Source organism: Peromyscus maniculatus, chromosome 13, assembly GCF_049852395.1.
Source record: "Peromyscus maniculatus bairdii isolate BWxNUB_F1_BW_parent chromosome 13, HU_Pman_BW_mat_3.1, whole genome shotgun sequence".
Classification (NCBI taxonomy): Eukaryota; Metazoa; Chordata; class Mammalia; order Rodentia; family Cricetidae; genus Peromyscus; species Peromyscus maniculatus.
Window position 1 is genome coordinate 32,704,383 of NC_134864.1, and position 24,940 is coordinate 32,729,322.

The 24,940-nt window shown below is 41.3% G+C and overlaps 1 protein-coding gene and 1 long non-coding RNA gene across 7 annotated transcripts in view; one reads left to right on the forward strand and one right to left on the reverse strand.

The window, feature by feature from the left end:
* Positions 1 to 24,940, reverse strand: part of Rhbdd1 (rhomboid domain containing 1) — a 146,843-nt gene that overhangs the window by 104,871 nt on the left and 17,032 nt on the right. For 2 of the 6 annotated variants that reach the window (XM_006990364.4, XM_042260034.2), the window contains exon 1: positions 20,221 to 20,334. The exons of 1 other annotated variant lie outside the window; for it this stretch is intronic. The gene's annotated coding sequence lies outside the window, so the exon portion shown is untranslated. Of the gene's footprint in view, positions 1 to 18,832; positions 19,119 to 20,021; positions 20,201 to 20,220; positions 20,335 to 20,512; positions 20,625 to 24,940 lie in introns of those variants that run through there. 3 more of the 6 variants (XM_042260033.2, XM_042260030.2, XM_042260029.2) reach the window with 3 other exon arrangements.
* On the forward strand, positions 997 to 18,570 carry LOC143268299 (uncharacterized). Its single transcript, XR_013044053.1, has 2 exons — positions 997 to 1,106; positions 18,395 to 18,570. It is a non-coding gene; the product is annotated as an uncharacterized LOC143268299 (long non-coding RNA).

Here is a 24,940-nt window from a genome sequence, read left to right on the forward strand (position 1 = left end):
TTTAGCAGAAACACTCAAAATGCCAAAAAAGTAGGTTTGTGAGCATATTATGGTCTAACCGAATTTTCATATTACCAGGTGTCAACTCCCTAAATCTTCCATTGGCCGTAAGCTTTTAAATACTTACCTATGTGCCAAATTCTACACTGAAAAATACAGTCCTTGTTTATAAGCTCACTTGTCACCAAGAAGTAAACCAACCACTGCCACGGGATGTTGTAAGCACAGAGAGGGAGCCCAGGGACACAGACACACAATTCCACCGGAGGTAGGGACAGACTGTCTGTTCAGGTGAGTTCATTTAAGTTAGTGACAAGGAAGAGTTCTGTGAGTCAGAGGCCCTCCACTTCACCCTCCAGACTGAAGCTGGCATTGTGACATGCTTGGGGTGACAGAAAGCAGAGGGGCAGATACTACAAGAAGCCCAAACCTGGCCCCAAGTGTAGATGTAACCAACCGTCTTATTAAATAAGAAACACAGAACCAATGTAAAAGAGAAAGCCAAGAGGTCAGAGCTCAGAGCTCAGAGCTAAAATCTCACCCTTCCTCCTGTGGTGGTCCTAGCTCTCCGAAAAAAGAGCTACTTCCTGTGTGTCTGTCTTTTCATAGTCTTTTTGTCCTGCCTTCTCATTGGTTGTAAACCCAAATAAGTGACTGCCTCGTCACTGTCTGTATGTACAGCCCCCCAGGTCTTAAAGGCATATGTCTCCAATGCTGGCTGTATCCCTGAACACACAGAGATCTATGGGATTAAAGGCGTGCGCTGCTGCCGCTGCCGCCACCGCCACCACCGCCGCCGCCGCCGCCGCCGCCGCCGCCGCCGCCGCCGCCACCACCATGCTCTTGCTATAGCTCCAATAGCTCTGACCCCCGGGCAACTTTATTAACATACAATCAAAATCACATTTCAGTACAATTAGAATACCACCACACCCAAGGTGTGCTGCAGGTATCTGTTCCTGTGTGGGCTTGTGTGGCCAGTCACAGGCTCCTGTTCTCTGATGGTCCCGGCCACACTCCAGCTAACCATGAGACAGGAAGCTGCCTGGCTGACACAGACGTAAAGCAGAGGCCAATGAGCCCATCCTAATTTGAACCATGGAGAGGTAAGTGAGTCCTCCAGTGGTTTGAGAAGCACAGTTACTAATACAGAAGGTATTGACGCTGGAGAGGGACTGGTGGTTCTTGTTCATGAGAGGATGGGGTGGGGGTGGGTAGAGACAGGCTAAAAACACGTCCATAAAAAGGATCAAGGGCTTAAAAAGAAGAACAGAAAGTGGGGGGTAGGGAGTCAGGTAGAGATACAGGAAAAACATGCAGAGATGGTGACAGATGTTCAGAAAAATGTTCATTTACTGATGTGTGTTTTCGTATGGAGATTTCTCAGCTACTGACTCCAGGTAGCAATAACTGAGCACACTAGACAATGCATGGGCTTTATAGAAATGATGCAATTATACTTTAATTTAAAAACATTAAAATATTTAAAGAAAAAACATTTTGAAAAAAAGCTTCTACATAGGAGCACCTTAAGTGAGCCCATAGCTCTAAAATAGAATAACTAGCAATACTAGAACATTCTAGGAGCAAAGGAGGTGGGAAAGTGCTAGTATTTTCACTTCTATAGGGTCATATCACTTATGTTGAAATCAGTTCAGCAAAATCAGTTTCTTATTCTTCTATATAGCATATAGTGAATTTTAGTCATCTTCACATCATCCCCCCAACTCTCCCACTGGCACCCTTCTAGACAAGTCTCCCCCCACCCCACCGCCATGTACTTTCATGTTTTCTTCTGGTGAATTTAGAGTTACTCAGTGTGTCATAGTGGGCTGGCTTTAAGGTTTCAAAAGAAGCATGCCACTTTCAGTATGTTCTCAGTCTCCTGCTTTTGAGATTTGAGAGGTGAGCTCTCATCGATTCCCGCCACCATGCCTTCACTCTGCTATCATGGACTCTAATCCGCTGGAACCATAAGCACAATTAAACGATTTCTTGTATAGGTTGCCTTGGTCATGGTGTTTTTATCACAGCAGCAGAAAAGTTACTAATACAGGTATTAAAGTTGTCCAAGTTGGGGCAGAACACTCCACCATCACTTTTTCTCAGCCTCTTGGACAGCTACGGATTTCTGCATTAACCAATGCCTGCTGCAATTAAGAAGTTTATCTGAGGAAGGTGTGCTAGATAGTCTTATGCCAACTTGATACAAGGTATAGAGAGGAGAGGAGCTCAACTAAGAAAATGCCTCCACAAGATCAAGCTGTTGGCAAGCCAGTAGGGTATTTTCCTAATTAGTGATTGATGGGGGAGGGCCCAGCTCACTGTGCTTGTTATCGCCCCTGGGCTGGTGATCCTAGGCTCTTTAACAAAGCAAGCTGAGCAAGCCAAGAGAAGCAAGCCACTAGGCAGCACCCTTCCATGGCCTCTGCATCAGCTCCTGCCTCCAGGTTCCTGCTCTGTTTGAGTTCTTGTCCTAGCTTCCTTTGGTGACAGACAATGATGTGGAACTGTAAGCCAAAGAAATCCTTTCCTCCCCAACTTGCTTTTGGTCATGGTGTTTCACCACAGCAACAGGAACCCCAACTAAGACAGCAGGCTAAGAACAGCACTTTTGGGATTATGAACATGAGTACTTGGAAAGTGGTAGACAACATGATTGTTCAGCAGAACAATAGTGGGAGATTCCCCTACTAGAGCCTAGGACCTCCGCAGTCAAGGTTTATTGAACCAGCATATAAAACCAGAAGACCAGGACACCTTCACGATCTCTATTTGCCCCACAGCTGTATCAATCTTCCCACCATATGATGTGCATTACTTTACCTTTCAGAACACTCTATCAACTTCATAGAAAGGAACCTGTGAGTCACTTGAAATTCACTGACAGATTGCTTTGCCAGAACTATCTGGCAAACAAAACGCCATTTTAATTATGTGGTAATATACACCAGACAGCACTATATCAAGTCTGTGGCAGAGACATGGAAGATTTCTTGAATACTGATGGGGAAATTAGCCATATTTACTTTTAATGAGAAATTAAAAATTAAACAGGTATGTAATAAGAAAAACTACGCGGCTAGAATAAACAAAGAAACTGAATTCATAACTTGGGAAACCAGTGCGTCTCCGGGGGAGTAGAAAGGGAAAAGAAACTAATTACATGGAATTTTCAATTCTACTTGCAAAGCAGAAAATATTTCCCCATTATCATTTACCAAGGCAGTATATATCTCAATTTTCAGATTTAAATGTTCAATAAGAACTGAAACCATTAAATTGCAAGAATATATACAAGCTATAAATTCTATTCCCAATTTGGTATGTGATACTAACCAAATTAATTCCACAAGAGAAACAGACATGATAGAGTCTTAATGGGAGTAATTAAACGCCGCGCTGAAGACTGGGGTCTCTGTATTATTGTAAGGGCAACAAATTCACTGAAATCATCTTACATTGTGTGGCTGCCTCTCCAAGGAACTGTTTATTGTTACAGAGCTGAGAAAGATCAATGGTGTGCCATTACTGCTCCGAGACCTTTGGCAAATTTCATTTAACAATTTTACATAAATATTCTTTTAAAAAAATCATAGGGGAAATGTGATTAACAAGTGTTTATCAAAGGCCTGCTATTGCCCAGGCTGAGAGCTTTCTAAATATCCGACTTTCTAAACACCTAAGTTTAGAATTCTTTAAATGGGGACATAATTCACATACCATAATAATAACACTCTTGACGCGCACAACTAAGTGGATTTTAGTATACTCATAGGTTGTGTAACCATAACCAGTATTCCAGAACTTTCTTGGTGCCAAAAAGAAACCCCAGGCCTTTTAGCAGTCTCAATGCCTCTCTTCCCCTAGATCTTACTAATTATCCACCTAATTCCTGTCCATTGTCTCTTCTGGACTTCTCATGTGAGATTACTCAATACAGAGCATCTGACTTCTTTTTCTTATTCCAAAGATCATTCATATTACACCAATACTTGTTATATTCAAGTAATATTTCATTGTGGAGATGCACCATATCTTCTTTCTCTACTCTTCAGATGGGATTGTCCACTGTTTGCAGCCTGGCCCTATGATGCATAATGCTCCCATGATCCTAGTGTGCTATTCTCTGTATGAACACACACTCCTAAGAGTAGAGATACTGGGAAAAACAGCAACTCTGTCTTAACTTTTGAGTAATTGTTTTTTAAACTCATGCACCATTGTGTGCTCACTCTCGTAGGGTGCAAAGCCTCCGACTTCATTATATTATAAACCTTTGCTTTTTATCCGTGTTTCTTATTCTAGCCTTCTTACTGAGTATGAAGTGGTATGCATGTACATCTCCATAATGTAAGGCTAATGATATGATAAAATGCTAACGTTACATTCCTGAGAACACAATATGCATTCAGACGTGTTCACCGCACACAAGTGCGCTCAACTCACCCCTTATCCTCGAGAAATCACAGAACAAGCTTGGATCGAGAGAAAGCACCACGAAGAAAGGTGAAATCACAAAGAAAGCACCTGGCTGAACTGCAAAAAGTGGCACCACAATTCCTCTGGGCTACGAGATGCTGAGAGGAAAATTGGATGCCCTTCAACAGCATGGCACAACTAAGATGAACATATCAGCCTGTAAATAGTGCAAAATCCTTTCAAATGTACACAGAGGGTGAGTGTTTCTAATTACATGCAAAATGCTATGGAAAGAGAAAATGTTCACACTGAACGTAAAAATAATCTCTGCTTTCTTAATTGCAAGAGCTAGATAACAAAGTGATGCCTAACAAACAGCACATTAACATATTCAAAGGACCATGAGAATAGCCAGAAAACACCAGTGCATCTTGCCCTTGCTTGGCTCTATGTACTTGCTTTCTGTAAGACAGGATAAGCTGACCTGGAACATTCTTAGAAAGCTTACCATTCATGACTCTTCAAGCACAAACTTAAGAGACTACTTTCTCTACTTGTCACTAAAGAGTCAATGGAGGAGACTGTTTTCACCCAGCACCATAACACAATTATTTTATTCCTCTAATAAAACTTATTGGCACACTTTCATTTTTGAAAAGGTAGTAGTTTCCTTAGCTCCTAGGAGATCTGAATTACAATGCAGATATATTCAAGATATATTCCTGAAAATTAAAAAAGTATAAGATGCATTAACATTCAGTGAAAGACAAGATTTTTTTCATTTTTTTATTATTAAGAGATTTTTCTATTCATTTTACATACCAACCACAGATTCCTCTCTCCTCCCACTTCCAGCCTTCCCCCCCAACCCCAACCCCCATTCCCACCTCCTCCAAGGCAAAAGAGTCAGCCGAGCCTGGTACATTCAGTTAAAACAGGTCCAGGCCCCTCCTCCCTGTACCAAGGCTGTGCAAAGTGACCCATCATAAAGAGCCAGCTCATGCACCAGGGATGGGTCCCAATCCCACTGCCGGGTGGGGGGGGGGGGAACCTAAACAGTTCAAGCTAAACAACTAGAAAGACAAGAATTTTTTAAACTGACTACTTACCAACAAAATCAGGTCTATTTTCACATAAATCAATGCATTTCAAAAAGGTCTACTCCAAGTTTTATAAAATGGCATATAAATTATGCTTTCCAAACTTAACATTTAAATACTAAATATAATAGCAGATGGTATGGCTTCACATCATTACACCATGTTCAATTTACCAGAAAGCATCATCTACCTAAGTTGACTAGTAAATAGGGAGTCCTGGGGGAGACAGTGTGGAATCTTCATCAGACGCCATAATCAGCTGATGACAAGTTGCACACAAACAACAATTCTTTCTAGCCTTCTAAAATCTGTTAAGTGGCTTCGTGAACTGTACTAATGGCAAAAATCAAAGGGAATTGGAATCAGGCTTTGTTTTCTTACTTCCCATTTAACGGAGAAATATAAAGAGATGGAGACAATAAAATGAATAAAAACGCACTTCATGAATAAAACATGAATACTGGAATCAAATTTTATTAAGAAAATAATGGGAGTCTAGTCTTCATGAATACCATGACACTCTCAAAAATTGCATTCCAGCATCTATTCGTGGAAATGCCCACAACCTGGATTCTGCTCCAGAGAAAGTACTGTCTTCTTTTAAGGTCTGCAGAGACCATTAGTACGATGGTTCTCCAAATTCAGAGCCTTTGTTATTACAGCCACCCAGCCTGGAATGCCAGTTTGGAGACCGCCTGATTATCACTGCCTGTGTCTTCTGGTTTTCAGTGAGAAGACCTGGCTTTTAAGACACGTGGCTCCTCCTTTCTTTTTCCTCATTCACAATCTTCACAAATTCAAAAACTTCCTCACCCTTAATGGGACAAAGTCCAACTGTCTTTTATAATAACAGCTTGCCTTTTTTATTTGCAGCAGGATTTTTGTTTTACAATAAATTTTCAAAAAACTAAGAAAAAATAGCTTGCCTTAGTTAGCACCAATCACATGGAAGGCTGACATAGCTAAAACATGATAATGTGGAGGAGTGAGGATTTAATATCCCAGACAAGTGAGCAGCCGTTAATAACCACGTATTGATATGATAACACGACCCACAAATGCCGGGTTTTCAACACATTATACTTCCGCTAATCTACTTAAAAATTCTGATCCAATTTGCTTAAAATTCAATTTCATCACACCACCTCCCCCTGTGAGCCGTCAAATACCTTTCTGACCTTGCGAAAAACATGAAGCATGTCATGGTTAACAGGATGGACTTTGGGGCCAAAAGGCCCTGGTTTAAATCCTGACTTAAATGATCTTGAGTAAATCCTGTGTTGTTTTTTTGTTTGTTTGTTTGTTTGTAGTTTTTGGGGGGGTTTTTTGGTTTGGTTTTTCAAGACATGGTTTCTCTATGTAACAGGTCTGGCTGTGCTGGAACCCAATTTGTAGACCAGGCTGGCCTCAAACATCAGAGATCCACCTTCCTCTGCTTCAAAAGTATAGGGATTAAAGGTGTGCACCACCACACCCAGATCTTGAGTAACTTCTTATTCTATGCCTGAACCCCTTACCTTGGATGCTGGCACTAAATAACAAGACCTCCCTTCTAGAACCGATGACTAACAACAATTCCTGAAACTAGGAACTCTAGGTATCTGTTGATCACACATCTTTACCATCATTGACCCACTTAGGCTCAGCCTAGGAACTAAAGTCTTATGATAATCTCTACACTTTTCAATAATGGCTGATAGGTACACATTTAATTTAAAAGTGGACATGTGTAACTTGTTTCATTTCACTTAGTTCTTATAATATTATGAAAGCATGTTCTGTTTTATATACTAATTAGCTGGTCTGCCCAGCACTCATCAAGAAAATTGCCTGTGTTGGTGCCCACCCTGAAGCTGTTATCCACAGAAATAGCTCAGTGGTGCTTCTCTGCCCTTGACACTTAAAGATGCTGAAATGCCTGGCCTCCACTTCCTCTGTCCAAGGTGCTTCATACACAAAGCCCTCTCTGCAGATGGACCATCACATAGGCTCACTCATCTCCATGAATAGTCAGGTGGGCTCTCTCCCCACCAGAGGGCACGGAAGCGAAGCATAGACACCATCCACTTACAGTGCATGTTCCCAATTCCAAACCCAGTGAATACCCCTCCAACAATCCTGGTGTGAAACTGTAACAAATTCTATTTTCCTTATACAGATAAGAAAGACCAAGGGGACAATACCCATACACTGGACTATTAGGACTCACACCCAGCTCTTAGGCAGACTTTGCTGTGTAGGAGCCAAGCCCCTGGATGCTTGTGACTCACAAGAGTAATAATGACTGCCCCTGTTGATGCCTTTGAAAGGCCCCAGCTGCTCACCATCACTCATGAAAGCTACGTTCCCTGATCTGCACTCATACAGCAGGTAACAAGAACCTCAGATGCCTATTTAGTATGTAAACAAAAATCTGTTGAAGCTGTGATGGTGGAGCAGACCAGGAAATAGTTCAATGTCCTGCTACCTAGCCAGGATCTTCTGACGTAAGTCACAAGATGAGAAATTCTTATTAAAAAGTATGACACCCACTAGGCAGCATGGGCACACACCTTTAATCCCAGCACTCTGGAGGCAGAGGCAGATGGATCTCTGTGAGTCTGAGGCCAGCCCAGTCTACTGAGTGAGTTCTAGGATAGCCAGGGCTACAAAAACAAAACAATCAACAAAGTCTGACACCTATTCTCTTCCATATGAATGCTTCTTGGAGGAAAAACAACAAAGCCTGAAGCAACACCTTAACAGTACTGAAAGGAATCAATTTTGTTTCATTTTAGATCAACATCTATAACATGTACCATGAAGTGTACTTAGAACTTAATGAGATCTGTCATTAAAAGTGTGATAATGTCAATGATTTAAAAGCACAAAGAAAATCTTACGTTAGATGCTTTTGGCATCCCTTAATTCAACTCACTATAAGCAGGTACTATTCACTAGGTGAAGGAAAATTCACTCCTCAAAGTTTTGTAAGCCAGAAAGCAGAGATTGGAGCAGCAGAGTGACATCACTGTGATGAGAGCCTTAGAGGTGGTAGGGAATAGACCACAGGGATGCCTTAGACTTTTTATTAGACTTTTTATAAGGCATGTATCTCATTCATGCCTTGTACCCATTATAAAGCATGGCTCCCATACACGCCTCATACCCGTCTGGCCCGATCATTTTCCACATGATCCACCTCCAAATACTACACATGGGGTTTTCTGGAGTCAGGAGGATTTGGGAGCCCACCGACATGCAAGCAGCCTAATCTGTGTAAACAAAGCATTGCTGAAGCAAAAGGGAGTTGGTCACTATGAAAAGAGTTTAAATTAAATAATGGAACAACTGTTTGAAATTAGGTGGTCCTCCATTCTGAACCTTAAAATGCATATCCGAGACAATAAACGCAATCGGGGTAGAGACTTGAAGATGAGGTGGTTCTGCTCTTTGGACTTCACAAAACCCAAGAAGCAGTGTTAACACTAAGTCGGAGTGTTGGTAAAAGGTGAGGTCGGCTGCACCTAATCACGAAGATGGCAGAGCAGAGAGGTTAGACTCTAGCCTCTGCCCTGACCTCATCACTAAAGAGGGAGACATATGGCTTGAATACATAAAAAGTAAAACAGGAAAACAAACTACCCCTACTCCCACATCAAAAACTGTTGTTGGATTTTCTTTTACTCTTTTGGGGAGCCCGGCCACCCAGCTCTCAAGTAAATCACACACGGAGACTTATTCTTAGTTATAAATGCCTGGCCTTAGCTTGACTTGTTTCTTGCCAGCTTTCCTTAGCTTAAATTATCCTGTCTACCTTTTGCCTTTGGGCTTTTCCCGTTCTCTTACTTCTGTAAATCTTACTCTTACTCCGTGGCTTGCTGTGTAGCTGGGTGACTGACCCCTGGAGTCCTCTTCCTCTGGCTCTTCTTTTCCCCCCAGATTTCTCCTTTTATATATTCTTTCTGCCTACCCTTTCTCCTGCCTTGCTATTGGCCATTCTGTTCTTTATTAGACCATCAGGTATTTTAGACAGGCAAAGTAACACAGCTTCACAGAGTTAAACGAATGCAACATAAACAAAAGTAACACACTTTAAAATAATATTCCCCAACAAAAACCAACTCTTCTACTCTGCTGAGGACTGGAAGTTGAGAGTAAAAGAACCACGTGAGATACGTTGGCATCAATGAGAGCAGAACAATCCAGAAAGGAACTAGAGATTCAGGAAATGCTCTGAACTTATCAATAGCAGTAGCAACCAAACAGCATATGTACCAGTTCATTTATATTACACAGCCCAGAGTTCTGAAAATCTGAGTCTAGCATCTATTGTTTTAAATGACTGTTAAAAAAAAAAACCCACACATTTCTACTCTGCTATCGATTCTAAAAATACACATCAAAAATAAGTGAGACCACTGCCCAACTTTATACACATACACAGCACTCGTTAATCCTCAGTTATGCGTTCACTTCAAGAGTAAGACTATCCTGGCCAACCCTCTGACCATGATGAAGCAGAGCCTATCAGTACTCATCGTGTGTACAAGCCGGGATTTAGCTAAAATAATGTGGCTCAGGTGTCACTGCTTTAAATATGACCGCAGTCCAGTTTGCAGAAAAGCTTGACGTTGTAACTCTCCAGGGTCCCTGGCTTCAGTCCTGCCCAAGGAACCATCTTTGTATTGGTACACAGTACCACTCAGCCTCTATGTTCCTTGTGCAAAATCTTAGCAGAGCCAGGGGAGGCTTACATTCACCTGAGAAGTGGGTGTCTTTCTCCTGCTGAGAGCCTCAGCCATCCGAGTTTAATGCTGTCCTTTGCCACAAATACACATGCTTTTGAGCAATGTGCCAGTAATATGCAAACTTACTTACTTACTGTAGAATATGGTTAAGTCAAAATTCAATTCAGAGAACTTAGGGCTGTTTCCTTGCTTGAGGCAAGCTTTGAGTGGGGGAGGGGAAGCAGGTAAATGGAGAAAAGGGGTTTTAAAGGAGGATCTAGTGAGCTTGTACTCTCAACCCTGAGAACTTGGGTGTCCAGGGAAGAGTGCAGAAATAGCAAATAGTCTGGTGGGTTCTGCTAAAACATATCTTTTCAAATAAGCAAATGTGTTCAAACTCACCTGATACTTAGAGAACCACTGGAATATAAATCCATATATGATGCATGCAGACAATCGCACCCAGCTCAGGCAAATAGTACAGAGTGGACACAATCAACACCCACTGCTCCCCCATTCCTTTTTAGATCCCATCTTCTTCACACCACTGGACAGTAAGTTACAGCCTGCAGTCCTGACAAGCAAGGCCCAAGGCTTTCTGAATAGAGAGCAAAGAACTCTCAGAAGCAAGGCTTCTGAATAGAGAGCACCACATTTTCTGCCATACTCACATATACTTCCATTTAGTACACGTAAACCATGCTACCATTAAATATGGTTGACATCTTGTTCTCTTGACATTATCTGTCTCCAAGCTCTTTAGTTCTTGGAGTGGTTTTACATAGCATCATGATTTTTAGCAATGGCTATGTCCTACTTCAGCAGGACTGATTGTACAGTTAGCATTGGGGGGAGTGAGGTGGCTAACCCCTGGGAACAGCTGTTAGTTGGCCATGTCTAGTCGATGGTTCTTACATTCCCATCTTTAGCAGAACTCATCAAAGGTCGAGGTTCCCATTATCCAATTATTCTTAAGTACTCTTAACTTACTTGGCCAAATTACAATATGAAATAAACTCTGCACCTTGCCAGCGTGCCCCTATGTCTCTCCATCAAAACTTGTCTTAACGTTCCTTCACACAAACTTTAAAAACCAGATTCCTTCCATTTTTGTATTTGTTTCCTGGAGCATATATCCCAAACATGCCAAGGTTTCATGTCTTGATTACAGCTCTTCAAGGACACAGACATTTGTGTTTGGTCAGATGCTTTTAGTGAGAGACGTAAGTAAAATGTCCAGTTTGGAACTATACGCTAGGCTAGCAATTTCAACAAAGAAGCAATGAAAGAATGGAAACAAGACCCCAAGATCAGATGCTCTGACAACACACACAGCCCAGTGAACTAACTGCATTTACATTCATTGTGCATGTTTCCCTTCCAGACAGCACACAAGGTCAAACTGCTAACCGTCAGTTACAATAAGCTTCTCAACTCCTGGTCAATTACCTGCTTAATAACAAAAGACAGGGCTATGACATCATTACAGTTATAATTAATTTACACAGATCAGCTTCCTGTTAATCAAATACATCTTTAAAAGCATTTAATTATTTTTTTTTTCACCTAGAAAGCAACAGTCAGCTTTGTTTGATGAAAAGCAATCTTGCTGAATTCCACATGAAAGGCTGTCAGGCTGCTGCTGTGAGACATGAAGGACAAAAGGCTTCACAGGGCACACTGCTATACTATGGGGCGGCTGGCACAGGCACAGCAAACAGAAGCTTGATGATGGATAACGCAGTCTAACAGTTTCATAACATAAAAGTTGTCAGGGAATGGGGGTGTCAACAGAGGGGCTTGGGGAAAAGGGACATACTGATTCTTTTTGACAAAATCAAACCCAAGGTCAGAAATATGAATGCACACAGTATAGGGCAGTGTATGTAGTTAAGGGCATGATCCTTAGGAGGAGCTGAACAACACACAGACCAATAGACCTCAAGAAAATTGTCAGTTTTTCCCAGGATAACACAGGCTTATTTGGTTTAGTAAGGACCAACAGAGACTTCAAACACCCACACCATACAACCATAAATTGAGAAGTGATAGTGGTTTATGCACCTAAATAAATTAAAATAGATCTTAAGAAAAAGAGGTTGGAGATACTTCTGATTTGATAAGATGGTGATTAACATTTTCTAAGAATTCCATCCCACACGTTTAAGATGTATCATGTGACTCAATTATATACATACCTTTTAAACTGTATAGTATGTGAAAGAATTATGAAAGCAGGATTATCATCATTTTCTATTACTGTGCATGTGCATGAAGGTGTTGGGAAGGGTGAGCATGTTCTACAGCGTTCACGTGGACATTAGAGGACAACTTCCTGGAGTTGGTTTTCACTCCTTCTACCTGTACATGGGCTCCTAGGATTGAACTCAGGCCATCAGGCTTTCAAGGAGAAGACCTTTATCCACTGGGCCATCTCACCGGCCCTATAAATTAATTTTAATTTTATTATAAACTATATAATAAAATCTCAAGCCACTTTTTGTCAAAATTATCTGATAATGTGAGAATTTAATGACCCTTCATTTATGGAGATTAAAACTTAAAAAAAAATCTCAAGATGTCAACTGACAAAATTTTTCTTTTCCCCTTCCTTTTAAAAGTGCTATTGGCTCAACAATGGTGATCAAACTAAATTTACACATAAAAAGTGACTGGAAAACGGAAGCTACTAGTTTTGCATATAATCCTCAATCTTGCTCCACATCTCTAGGTTGCGCCAACTCCACTTCCGCCCAATCAACACTTATGATTTTCAGTATCAATCATGAGCCAGTTCCTCCTCGCTCAGACCAGAAGTTTTAGTGTAATGAGAGCTCATTAAAGTTTCCCAACTGACAGCCCTGCAGCTGTAGGTTTTAAAGCGGGGTGCACTCGGGGACCGCAATGCAAGCATCCCATGATCACGCCCTTCAAGAGGATTTAAGGACTTCCGATCTCATCTTTGCTCTACATCAGATTTCTTTGTCTATCCCGAGTCTGTGAGGAAAAACTGCCTGCCACTGCCACCCCTCATTTCATCTGTGCGTGAACTGTTTCTGAATTATTTATGGGACTGGATGCACTCTGCTCAAAAACTAGTCAAGTGGAGAAAGCAGTCATACTTCAAAGACCGGGTGCATTCCCACCAAGTACACAGGACATCGGCAATTACTTGATGATCTTGATGATAGGGACAGGTTGGGGATTTCTGCCTCGTTAGCATAAGTACCTCATTCCTCCTCTAACAAGAGTCTGTGGCCTACCCCTATTCAGTGTGATAATGGGAAAAAAGACGGACCTTTGATCAAGGGTGAGGGTAAGCTAACTTGGAGTAACAGCTTTGCCCTGGAACTGAAATTCTGAATAGAGAAACTAGTACTGATGGCATTGGGACCAACACAGCAGTCACTTGAAGGACGTGGCCAAGACTATACAAATCTCACTGACCTTGACTGAGACATGGCCGTTTGGATTTTCCATTCAATCTAGGCTCATCCACATAGCTTCCAGTACATTTCTTGTCTTTAACGAAGTTATTTGAATCACATCGATTAGATAGGTTTGCTTCTTCAGTTTGCAATCAAAGATATCCACCCACAAAACCACACATTTACAAAAGTGCTCACAAGTAGGTGTGAGTTTATTTCAAGCATTGCCATCTCCTTGAGACTAACAAAGGCTCTAGCCCATAAGAGAACCAGAACATGGAGGTCACATGGGCTGTACCTCAACGGTCTACTGCAGACATGCTGTTCCTAAAGACGAAGGAGTAGAGGTCTAAGGACATGAACAAGTGCAACTTCTTCAGGAAGTCCTTGTCAATGTTTATGCTCAGTTGAGCACTAGATGAGGAACAGTCTCAAAAGGAAAAGCAGAGGGTCTTAGCTGTGTCTTCTATTTATACCAAACTGTCATTTTTAAAGAATGTGTAGCTCGAATGTTAAAAGGTCTTATTAATAAAAAAAACAAAAAACCCATAGCCAGATATGGAGGTAATTGCTGAAAGATAAGAGAGACAAAGGAAGAAGCCACATTTTACCTCTAGGACTCCTCAGCCTGAAAAAGCCTCTAGTTCCTGTCTCCTCACGCCTTATAGACCTTCCTCCACCCAGCCATCACTTCCTGGGATTAAAGGCACCGTATGCATCTCCAGCAAAAGCATGAGATCTCAAATACTGGGATTAAAGGTGTGCACCACCACTCTATGGCTCTGTTTCTCTCCTAGAGTGAATCAATCTCATGTAGTACAGGGTGGCTTTGAACTCACAGAGATCCAGACAGATCTCTGCCTCATGAGTGCTGGATTAAAGGTGTGTGCCAGCACTGTCTGGCCTTTATGTTTAATCTAGTGGCTTGTTCTGTCCTCTGTTCTTCAGGCACATTTTATTGGGGTACACAATATGTCACCACAGAATGAATTAGAAGAAATTACAGAAATGGTCTTCTACCTCATCTCTGTTTCACTGTTCTTCATGGAAAGTAAGTCTAGAGTACAGACATAAATGAAGTGCCAGTGGATAAAAAGGTCTACCTAGATCTTCAGGTAAACACCTGCACTCATCCACTATGAAAGAAAAGAAACAACATTGAACAAGGGTTCAGTCTCTTCAGTCTCGTGGTCTTCGGGAAGGGTTCTGGGAGCTTTCCAAATTCACCCATTCAATTCTCACTTCACTCAATGCATGAACAGACACATTTCTCTAATCACAAGCCTGGAACAGGCAGGGTATGTTGTCTGAAACCACACGAAGAACATGATTGCATCAGTCTAGACTCCTCTGTTTAACAAGCTAGACCTTGGAGGAAGCCACAGCCTAAAAAGGGAAAGCATCAACAGCGGTATTGGCACATGATGAACTACTTCAAAACTGCACTTAAGTGTGCTGCACACAGGGGTAAGAGCAAGCCAAGCTTTAAGATTTTCTATGACAGTGAGAAGTCCTCAGGGGAGGCTTTGCCCTGGAGGAGGTGGGAATGGGGGGTGGGCTGGGGAGAAGGGGAGGGGGCAGGAGGGGGGAGAACAAGGAAATCCGTGGCTGATATGTGGAACTGAATGGTATTGTAAAATAAAATAAAAGGGAGAAAAAAGATTTTTCTATGGCAGTGAGAGAATAACAAAACATCAGGATAAACACTGTCCTCAAGCAATGAGCAAGAAGATGAAATGACTCCCAAACTCAATGAAACAGTAAAACCATCTCACAAAAATTAAAGGACTTCTCAGGATGGAAATTTAGAAGACCAACAGGGCCCTTATTAATACAAAATTAGCATACCATGACAGGAAGAAAAGAATATCGGTTAAGTGGGAAGAAACTTCGTGCCAGCATGTCATCTTTCTATAATGGCTCAAATTTTGAACCACAATTCATTACAACACACAAAATTATAAAGTTGCGGAAAGAGAGGTGTCAAAATTTCAGTGTTGGCCAAAATACCTTGTCTAAGGGGGGAAAAAGTCCAGAGTTACGCATAGCTGCAGCACACATTACATGTTACTTATCAATCTGAAGTCACTGTAATACATATATAAATTTCATTCATTGCTATCCTGTGACTCTGGATTAAAAATACGTGTCATTTAGTACCCTGGGGAAACAGCTGATGGTGTAACATCCCTGAAGTTAAAGTGAGAGGAGATCAAATATGGTTGTATAACCTTGGACACACCATGTCCTCAGTCGTGCTGAACTTCCTGGTTCTTTATCCACTGGATAAAGAAAATCCCCCTTGCTTCCTAAAGCCATGGTGAAGACAGATGAAATAGCAGACCACATAAAAGCATGTAGTACACCACTCCAGTTCGGTTTTCATTTTCCCTTCCTGTCCATAAAGTAATGAGACTTTCTCCCCATGGAACTGGACTTTATTGCTTTGTAATTATGATGTGCATGTAACAATGTCCAAGAAACTAGATGGTAAATAACACCGACATGCAAGCCTGAGTGCACACGCTGTCAGTTGGCTATCATCTAGATCCCAAAGGGCTCTTGCACACTATCTATTGCATCCCAGAAATATGACACATTTTCTTTTCCGAATACAGCCAGAATTATCCACCAGCTTTGAAATATCACCACCATGATGCTGCAAGGAGCAGCTGGTTGATTGAGAGTGACTCCCCCTCCCCCACTCTCCAGCTGTCACCAGGAAACCCCTCTCAATGTGTGAAAATGACAGTATTAGTACTACCACTACCAATAACAAGCTAACAAATGGTTAGATCTGAAATCATTTTTATGAGGAGCCATTATTAAGTAAAAATTCAGTAAAACAAAAACTTTACCATATGAATGAACATCAGACACTGGCATACAACAAAAACATTGTAGCTTGTATACACAAGTAACACTGTATACCTCTTTTGACTGGTTGTTTCCCATCCCCTGTCACTTATGATACAAAACAACAGTTAAAATACTAAGTAGCTTTGGATACTGATACAGCTGTCACAGTGTCAGAGGGATTTTTAAAAAACTGTGGGGTTTGTTGTTATTCGTTTTTCTGCACAGAATCCTATGTCTGTAAAATATGGGTCAGACTGAAGACTGTACTTGTTTGGGGTTGGTTTTTTTTTTTTTTTTTTTTTTTTTTTAAATGATCACCCATGCCTCCGTATGAGAACCCAGACATACACGGAGACAAACCTAGCAATTCTGCAGGACACGTCTAAGGATTCCAAGCACTTGGGGTTCTTAGCATCATCATGGTTTCAGGTACAACTCCCCCTTGGAGCTATGCTGCTGACAGGGATTCATGCACAGTTCCCCAGAAACCCAGTTCTCTAGACACATTCTGGATCAGGAGCCTGCCTCCTCCAACCTCACAGATCTTACAGCCTTTCCACTCTTGAACTTTCTGTGTAAATTTCTCCTGAAGAGGCTCAAATTTAAACAAACAGAGAATCACGGCTTAGATGGAATAATGTCTCCATTAAAGGACATCTTTTAAAGAACAGCTTCAACGTTTTAATGGCTTTTTACAATAATTTTAATATATGTATACATATAAGTGTACAGATTATTTACTTTTATATTTAGTCCTTACCCTCATATAATACACTACAACATTAACAAAAGTATGGCCTACTATGAATGCCTCTAAGTCTATTCTATGTTCATACATTCATAGCTATGTAAAAACATGAAGAAAATACAAGGACTTCGTACTTTTAAAAAAAAGAACACACCAGTGTTCTAGGTAAAGCACCTATATTGAAAAAAATGTCAATTACTTCAGGCTAATAACATTTTTATGCATTTATTTGCAGAGATATCATCTTCTATAACATAAATAGCATTATATGACTCAAATGACGGAGCTATTTGTACCCAAAAAAGTCAGTGATAGGATAATCAAAGATATTTTGATGTTAATTATCTTTAATCTTCTGGAAATTATGAAAACAATGTCTAGACATCACTGATTATGAAATAACTAATGTTTTTCTACCAAGATGAGCTGTAACTTTCTCCAAGTGTTTGCTTTCTCTCACAATATTATGAAATCTTGACTCTCACTTCAGCATCGTTATCACTTAAAAAGAGCAGTGACCAGGTGATAAAATGACCTCATGTATAAAAGATGATTAGGAAATAAACCGGGCAGCCAGAATTAAACTGATAATCATTTCTTTCCCTCTCAACAAGAGACACTGCCTAACATATATGTCATAACAGATAATAGTCAACACACTATCTCCTTTAACTTAGTAGTATCAGATGCTGCTATGACTTCCACTTTACAGGGTGAAAAATTAAAATGGGAAAAGATGCTACTTTGTCTATAGGGCATAATCAATGTACAAAGGGAGGCAGAATTCAAGCAGGTTGGTCTGACCCAGAACCATAGCTACCCATCTTTCTCATACAGAATAAGAAAATATGTTGGAGCCTTTGAAAAACAATTGTTTCATGATGGGACATTATCACTTTGTTGGTAAGGTTAACTATTACTGATAGAAATTGATATCATAATGGGCATATTTACATGAAAATTCACTCCCCGTGGTAACCCAGAGTCTCAGCATGGCCATAGTACCAGTGTTCTCCAGTCAAAGCCATGTGTTATACAGGCCACAGTTAGTCACTGACCCTTTTTAATAATGTAACAAGCCTAGGCTCTAGGGCAGCAGCTTCAAATCCTGAATGATTGTTCCCCTAGGTGGATCCTTGGAGAAAGGAAGAGTTCTTAGAAAATGCTACACGTATGAAGAAAATCAGCAGGTTGGGACCATGTCTAACTTAACTGTGAGTCTTTAAATAAATGGATGTGAGGCCTGCTTTACTATGATGGAGCTGTATGACATCTGAGGACAAAAGATAAGGATAGAAACATCATCAGCTTTGGCTTTGTGGTGCTACCTCTATGCTTCTGTTCAACTCTGTTCTGGCCTTTACCAAATCCTGGGCCAACCTTTGGTATCACTAAGCTGAAGAAACAAGAAGGTCAAAGAACTTTTAACTACCTTATCACAATTACTATCATCCCATTTTCTAAAATGCTACAGTGTATATAATGAGTATCAGTACCTACTGCTGTAAACTTTCTGGGTTTGTCTTGCCTTACTGCATAGGGTCTCATTATGTATCCCAGGCTCACCTCCAACTTGTGATCTCTCCTGGCCTCAGCCTCCAGAGCACTGGAATTACAGGTGTGAGGCACCACATCCAGCTAAAAAGTTGTCCTATGTCTACATTTTCACTATTCAGAACGTGACTGGGATAAAAGAAGTCTCCTTTAGGCAGCAGTCACAATATCCGTGCACTCAAACTCCTATCTAACCCAACAATTTGTCCCTCCTCCACAATCTGCTTTCTGCAGGCAGGTCTGGTAACTTAGTAATGCCTGACTTTTGAGTAACATAACATTGATGCATTAGTGCTACCTCCTTGTTTTCACATGGAATGCTTAGCACTATGGAGTCACAGTAAAGTGATTTGCTCAAGGTTCCATACCCAGGAAATACCTCACCCTATTCAAACATCATCTGTGACTCCACAATGAGTACTTTTTATGGCTAAGTTATTCATGAAATTTAGCACCCAGAAGCACTGAAATGGACCGGAAGGCTTGCTCGAAGAGTTATGACACCAAAATCTGTATTGCCAACTATTTCCCAGAAGATGCTGATAATCGGACAACTCTGGGACCAAAGCTTGACTATTCTGAGGACCACCTGCTCTCCTGAAATGAGTCAGAACACTAGAAGAGTGGAAGCAGAATCAGCAACAGAAGCAGGAAGAAGGTAAAGGAGGCTAGAACATTGGAGTAAAAAGTAGAGGGATGATAACTAGACACCCCACACACACATCAAAAGAAAACAAAACAAAAATCTGGGTGCCTCGAACCCACTGAAAGGGACTTTAAAATAGCCTGACAACTGAATCTTAACTGCAATAATTCTACATTAACAGTTTAAACAAAATAATTAATGACTAGCTTGGAACAACAGAAAAGCATACGATACGAGCTTTTTGTGTGAGCAGAAAAGAGATGAGTCCCTCGGACAGATGTATTTCTGTCCCCTACAACATGGAACAGCCTTTCTTGGGTTAGCATGGGCCTGCGTACTGACACGGACCGGCGGTCCCCCCAAAACACCTGCCACTGCAAGCTCTGTGGCTGATGCAATTTCGCCTCAACCTTCCTGACAGCAGAGGAATCTATCAAAAGCCCATCAAGGAAGCCCGGACGTCCATGCGCCCGGGCAAGCGATCCCGGTGAGATTGGTCCGTGCCGCCTCCCCCGGGCCCCCAAGCCTGAGGGGCAAAGAAGACCCAGAGCAGACCTCGCCGGCTCCGACCTCCCACCGGGTCTCACAGCAGCGCTTCCGCCCGGCGGACCCTAGCCTCAAAGCAGAGCTTCCGCCCGGCCCGCGCCAGCCCGGATCTCAGCCCCGGCCCCTCCATCTGCGGTCCCGGAAAGCGGCGGCATACGCCGCACAAAAGCGACGCCACACACTTAGCCAAAGAGACGCGGAAACTCACTCTCTCTAAGACCCGCCTGCGTCCTCGCGTATTCCCGCGTTCGCGCGTCACCACGCCCGGACTCCGAATCCCGAGACTCCACTTCCCGCACGGACGCCAATTCCGGAGCTCCACTTCCGGAGGCCTGGGGAGGGGGGGGGGGGGAGACGAGCGGCCTGCTGCGCATGCTCAGTGCCGCTTACGGCCTTTCTCGTGTTCCCCTGGCGTTTCACGTAGGGCTCATGGCGCTCAAATCCCAGAAACGACGATCTCAGTGTCCTTTCACCGCCATAAATAACTAGTGACCACTTACCACGCGCAGAGCGCATTAGCCCCGCCTGTGGCCAGCTCCCTCAAGGTGGAGCCTGCGAAGTGGACGGGGGAGACAGACACTGCCTGCTCCACATGGGCCTCGAGAGAGCTGCTCAGATCGGAAAGTAGGCCAGCGAAACAAGGCCACCGTGCACATTTTCAGTCCCATAAGCGCAGATCCGAGGCTGCACAGCTTTGCCTGTTTACTGCTGTAAGGGCTCGAGGTAGAAGGTGTTTGTGTCTTAGGTCATGTGATGCAATTTTCCTTTCTGCTGCTAGAGCGGAACCAGTTTCAGCTAAAGGCATTGGCTGCATTAATTTCATACGAGTAAATGGTCTTTGGCATAATAAATTTTTCTACTAATTGGAGGAAAGTTCCAACACTTTCTCAGGGCATGAATCCGGTGCAGGTAGCCTTTTGTTGATTTACCAAAAGTGTTAGCAGCCGTGTTTAGTTAGTGTATTAGAACTTCCTGTGTTACAAAAGCTTGTCTTCTATTATTGTGTAATAGAAGAACTCTTCCTGGAAATGTTTATCTCAGAGTTGGAATTTAAGTGAAAATCTGGCTCATTTATAGGAGATATATTTGAGATTTTCAAATGACAGAATTATTAGCAAATTCGGGGATGAATTCTTGAATCTTATAATTTAACCCTTTTAAGGTAAAAGAGTGTGTTGGTCCAATACTGACAATGAGAAACTGCATCCCTGGAAACGGAAGCCCAAGTGAATGGGGGAAGTAGAAAAATAAGCTCTATTTCTCAAATGGAGGGGACTCCCTATTTTTCCTTCTGATCAATCATAATGCATCCATTCTATTACTATAGTCCTATCTTCTATCTTCTGCCACCCTCTACACCTTTCCATACTTTCATTGTTTTTGTCATTATCATACAGAGGTGACTTTAAAATAGTTGCAAATCAAGTTTCAAGTCAGTAATCTCAAAAATATAATACAATCATAGATAGGGCTTAGGAGTGTACTGACGGAGCAGGGTATTATGGTACACACCAATAACTCCAACAGTTTGAAGGTAGAGACGGGAATATTGAGAGGTTGAGGCCAGCCTCAGCTACTTAACTTCAAGACCAGCTTAGCTTATATGAGTCCCTGTCTCAAAAAAAAAAAAAAAGTAAATAAAAACATTTCTATCCTATTTTAAATATAAGTAAAATGTTTCATTGGCATTTAAGAGAGCAGAGAAATTTGTTTGTTTGTTTGTTTGTTTGTTTGTTTCTTGAAAAATGACTTTGCCAGGGCTGGTGGCAAGCACATGTAATCTCGGCGCTTGGAAAGTGGAGGCAAGGGTATCGGGAGTTCAGGACACCCCCATTGCATTGCAAGTTTGAGTCTACCCTGAGCCACATGAGACCCTGTCTCAAAACAAAGCTCTTTCACCCTGTGGGAAATGATTTTGTTGAACAGTCTAGACTTTAAAAGTTATAGGTAAGATGAGCCTATTATATCATGCCAGAGTCCCTTGTAACTTGACAGTAATAATTATCTAGCCTAAACTTTAATAGAGGGACAGTCAGTACAATTCTTACATGTAAACAAACTTAAAAATAGTATAAGATCAATGCCAGAATAAGTCCTCTAACATTAAAAAAAGCACACAATTGTTACATTACGTTGTAAAACAATGATTTTAAGAGCTCAAATGTATTTTAATTGTCAGACAAGATAACAATATGCACATTCCATTTAATATATGACATATATTTACAGTCTAAGATGTAGTTTGAATTGTATCTAAGCCTCAATGGACAAGCAACAATTCTTAGGATTAGCCATTAGCCTCAAACCAGTGTTCCTAAACTGTGGTGCTTACATTGAAATGGGAGCTTGGTTTACCTCCTGTGTCAATCACTTCACAGTCCGATGGGAACTAGCCGGAGGGCAGATAGACCATCTCCCACCTGTCAGAATCCAGCCTGAAGGGGAAAAGACGCCAGGCAACAGTACCGTACACCAAAAAACTGGATAATCTTGTAAAGGAGGAGTTTGTTTTTATTTCTTACTGCTTCTAATGAATCAAATATATTGCACCCAACACTTTTTCAAAAGATGAGTAAAGGTGATTAAGGAGTGTATATCATCCTTCTTATGGAACAGCTTGCAAGTGACATGATTCAACTATGAATTATGACAGGGCAAACTTGGATCATGTGTTATGATAAGACTCAATACTTAACAGCAGACTACACACACACACACACACACACACAGGGTAACCCTAAGCGACTTATAATGGCCATAGAAAATAAACTTTAGGAAAAGTAAAGCTTTGTAGTGTCAAAAAGATTTCACTGTGATAAGAGCCGACACATTAAGAAGATCCAAGAACTGTAAACGCCCATGTACCCAACAATATAATTAGTAGAACTGTGAATTTAGGGTGTAGCCCAATGTTAGAGTGCCTGGTCAGCACTGTCAAAAGGGGATGGGGAAGAATAGAATTAAGAGGCAGACAGCAAAAGTCTGATATTTCAATACTCTCACTGATGGGCAAGAAACTAGACCAAAAATCATTAAGTATATAGCGGCTGTAAAAAACACTCAACATAAATGGTAAGTGCAGACCACTCTACTTAATAACAGCAGAATTTATACTCATCTTCAAGAGTCTGTTCTAGATAGCTCCATATGGTGGGTCATAAAACAGGTGTGAATAAATTTAAAATGAATGGGATCATACAAGGTATCTGCTCTGGTAACAGTGAAATTAAATTAGGAATCGACAATAGAAATATATTGGGGAATTAAATTACTCAATGGCTAAAATGGTACAGAAAATTAGAAAGTAGTTTTAACTGTACAAAAAGAAAACATCGAAATTTCCCAGTTCCAACTAAGACAATGACCTGAAAGGCACTAACTGCCTTAAAGCACTGCCTTGGAAAAGGGTCTCAATAGTTTGGCTTTAAGACAAAAAAAGAGCATTATACACACAGAGACACACCAAGCATAAATGAGGAATTAATGCACAGAAAAATGGAGAAGAATCAATAAAAATCAAAAGCTAATTCTTTTTTTAAAAGACTATTTGATTTACAAAAAAAAAGATACAAATGCCCCAAATTAGGCATGAAAATGGGTATATTACATGACCTATTCTACAGAAATTTAGATTACAAGAAACTATGTATAAATTTATGTTAATAAGGTAGGTGTTGCAAAGACACTAGACAAGGTCTTAGATACAAACTGACAAAACTTGTTCAAGAACTAAACATCTAAAGAGACTTCATTATCTAGGATTGGTATTTAAAAGAAAGAAAGGAAGGAAGGAGAGGGGGAGGGAGGAGAGAAATAAAGAAAAATCCAGAAACTGGGTGACTTAAAACATCAGCTACTTATTTTCTCAGAGTTCTAGAGGCTGCAAGTCCAGTATTAAAGTATTGTCTGGACCATGCTCCCTCTGAAACTAGGAGGGAAAATCCTTTCCTTTTTCTAGCTTCTGGTATTTGCAGCAAACTTTAGTCTTCCTTGGTTTTCACAGCAACACTTGTGTGTCTACCTGTGTTAAGACATGATGCTCCCTCAGCTGCTCGTGTGCGTGTGTGTGTGTGTGTGTGTGTGTGTGTGTGTGTGTGTGTGTGTGTGACTATGCCAGTCACAAGGTTGAAAAAGCCAATTTATTTCAATGTGACCTCATCTAAACATTGTACTTGCCATGATCCTGATTTCAAATAAAACATCCTGAGTGTAAGGTCTCAGGTGTGTGGTTCAAGAGGAACATTAAGGCAAACTGTTCTTTTGGGTAAGAAATGTATTATAAGTATAGATGCCATGGGGAGACAACATGGTGGAGGATCTGGTTCAGGCCCATGAGGGAGAGTGGGGGTCCCTTACAGGTTTCAGAAGAATGAGGGAGTTCCATGTCATGTGGTTGATGAGTGATTCATAGTATGTGTTTGTAGTCAGGCTCTCCCTGGTTCCCACCTGGCAGAGGAAGGCGAGAGGGTCTTGTATTTTGAGGAAGGGATATATGACCTTGATGCTGAGGAAGGAAGACCCATTGAGTTAAACATGAATCCATCCTATGGAGTAGCCACCGATAGCTTGGAGTCTGATAGCCTGGGGACTGTATCCCAGGTAGGAGGGTGGAAAGAGACAGGGGTGCAGACAGGCTGAAAAGTGTCTGGTCTGTATTCTAACATCAAAGTAGGAACAGTAGGACCTCATCCTGTCTTTATAGACTTGTAACGAGTAAGAATTTGTATTATTTTAAAATCTACTCACAAAGAAAAGCCCACACTCAGATGGAGTAATGAATGAATCTGATCAAACGTTTAAGGAAAAAAATGATAAAAATCACTATGTAAATGTCCTGAAGATAGAAGATCAGTTATCATTCTGTGAGGCAATTACCCTGATACCAGGGTAAAGAATTTATATAAAAAGGAGCTACAGGTAATACCTTC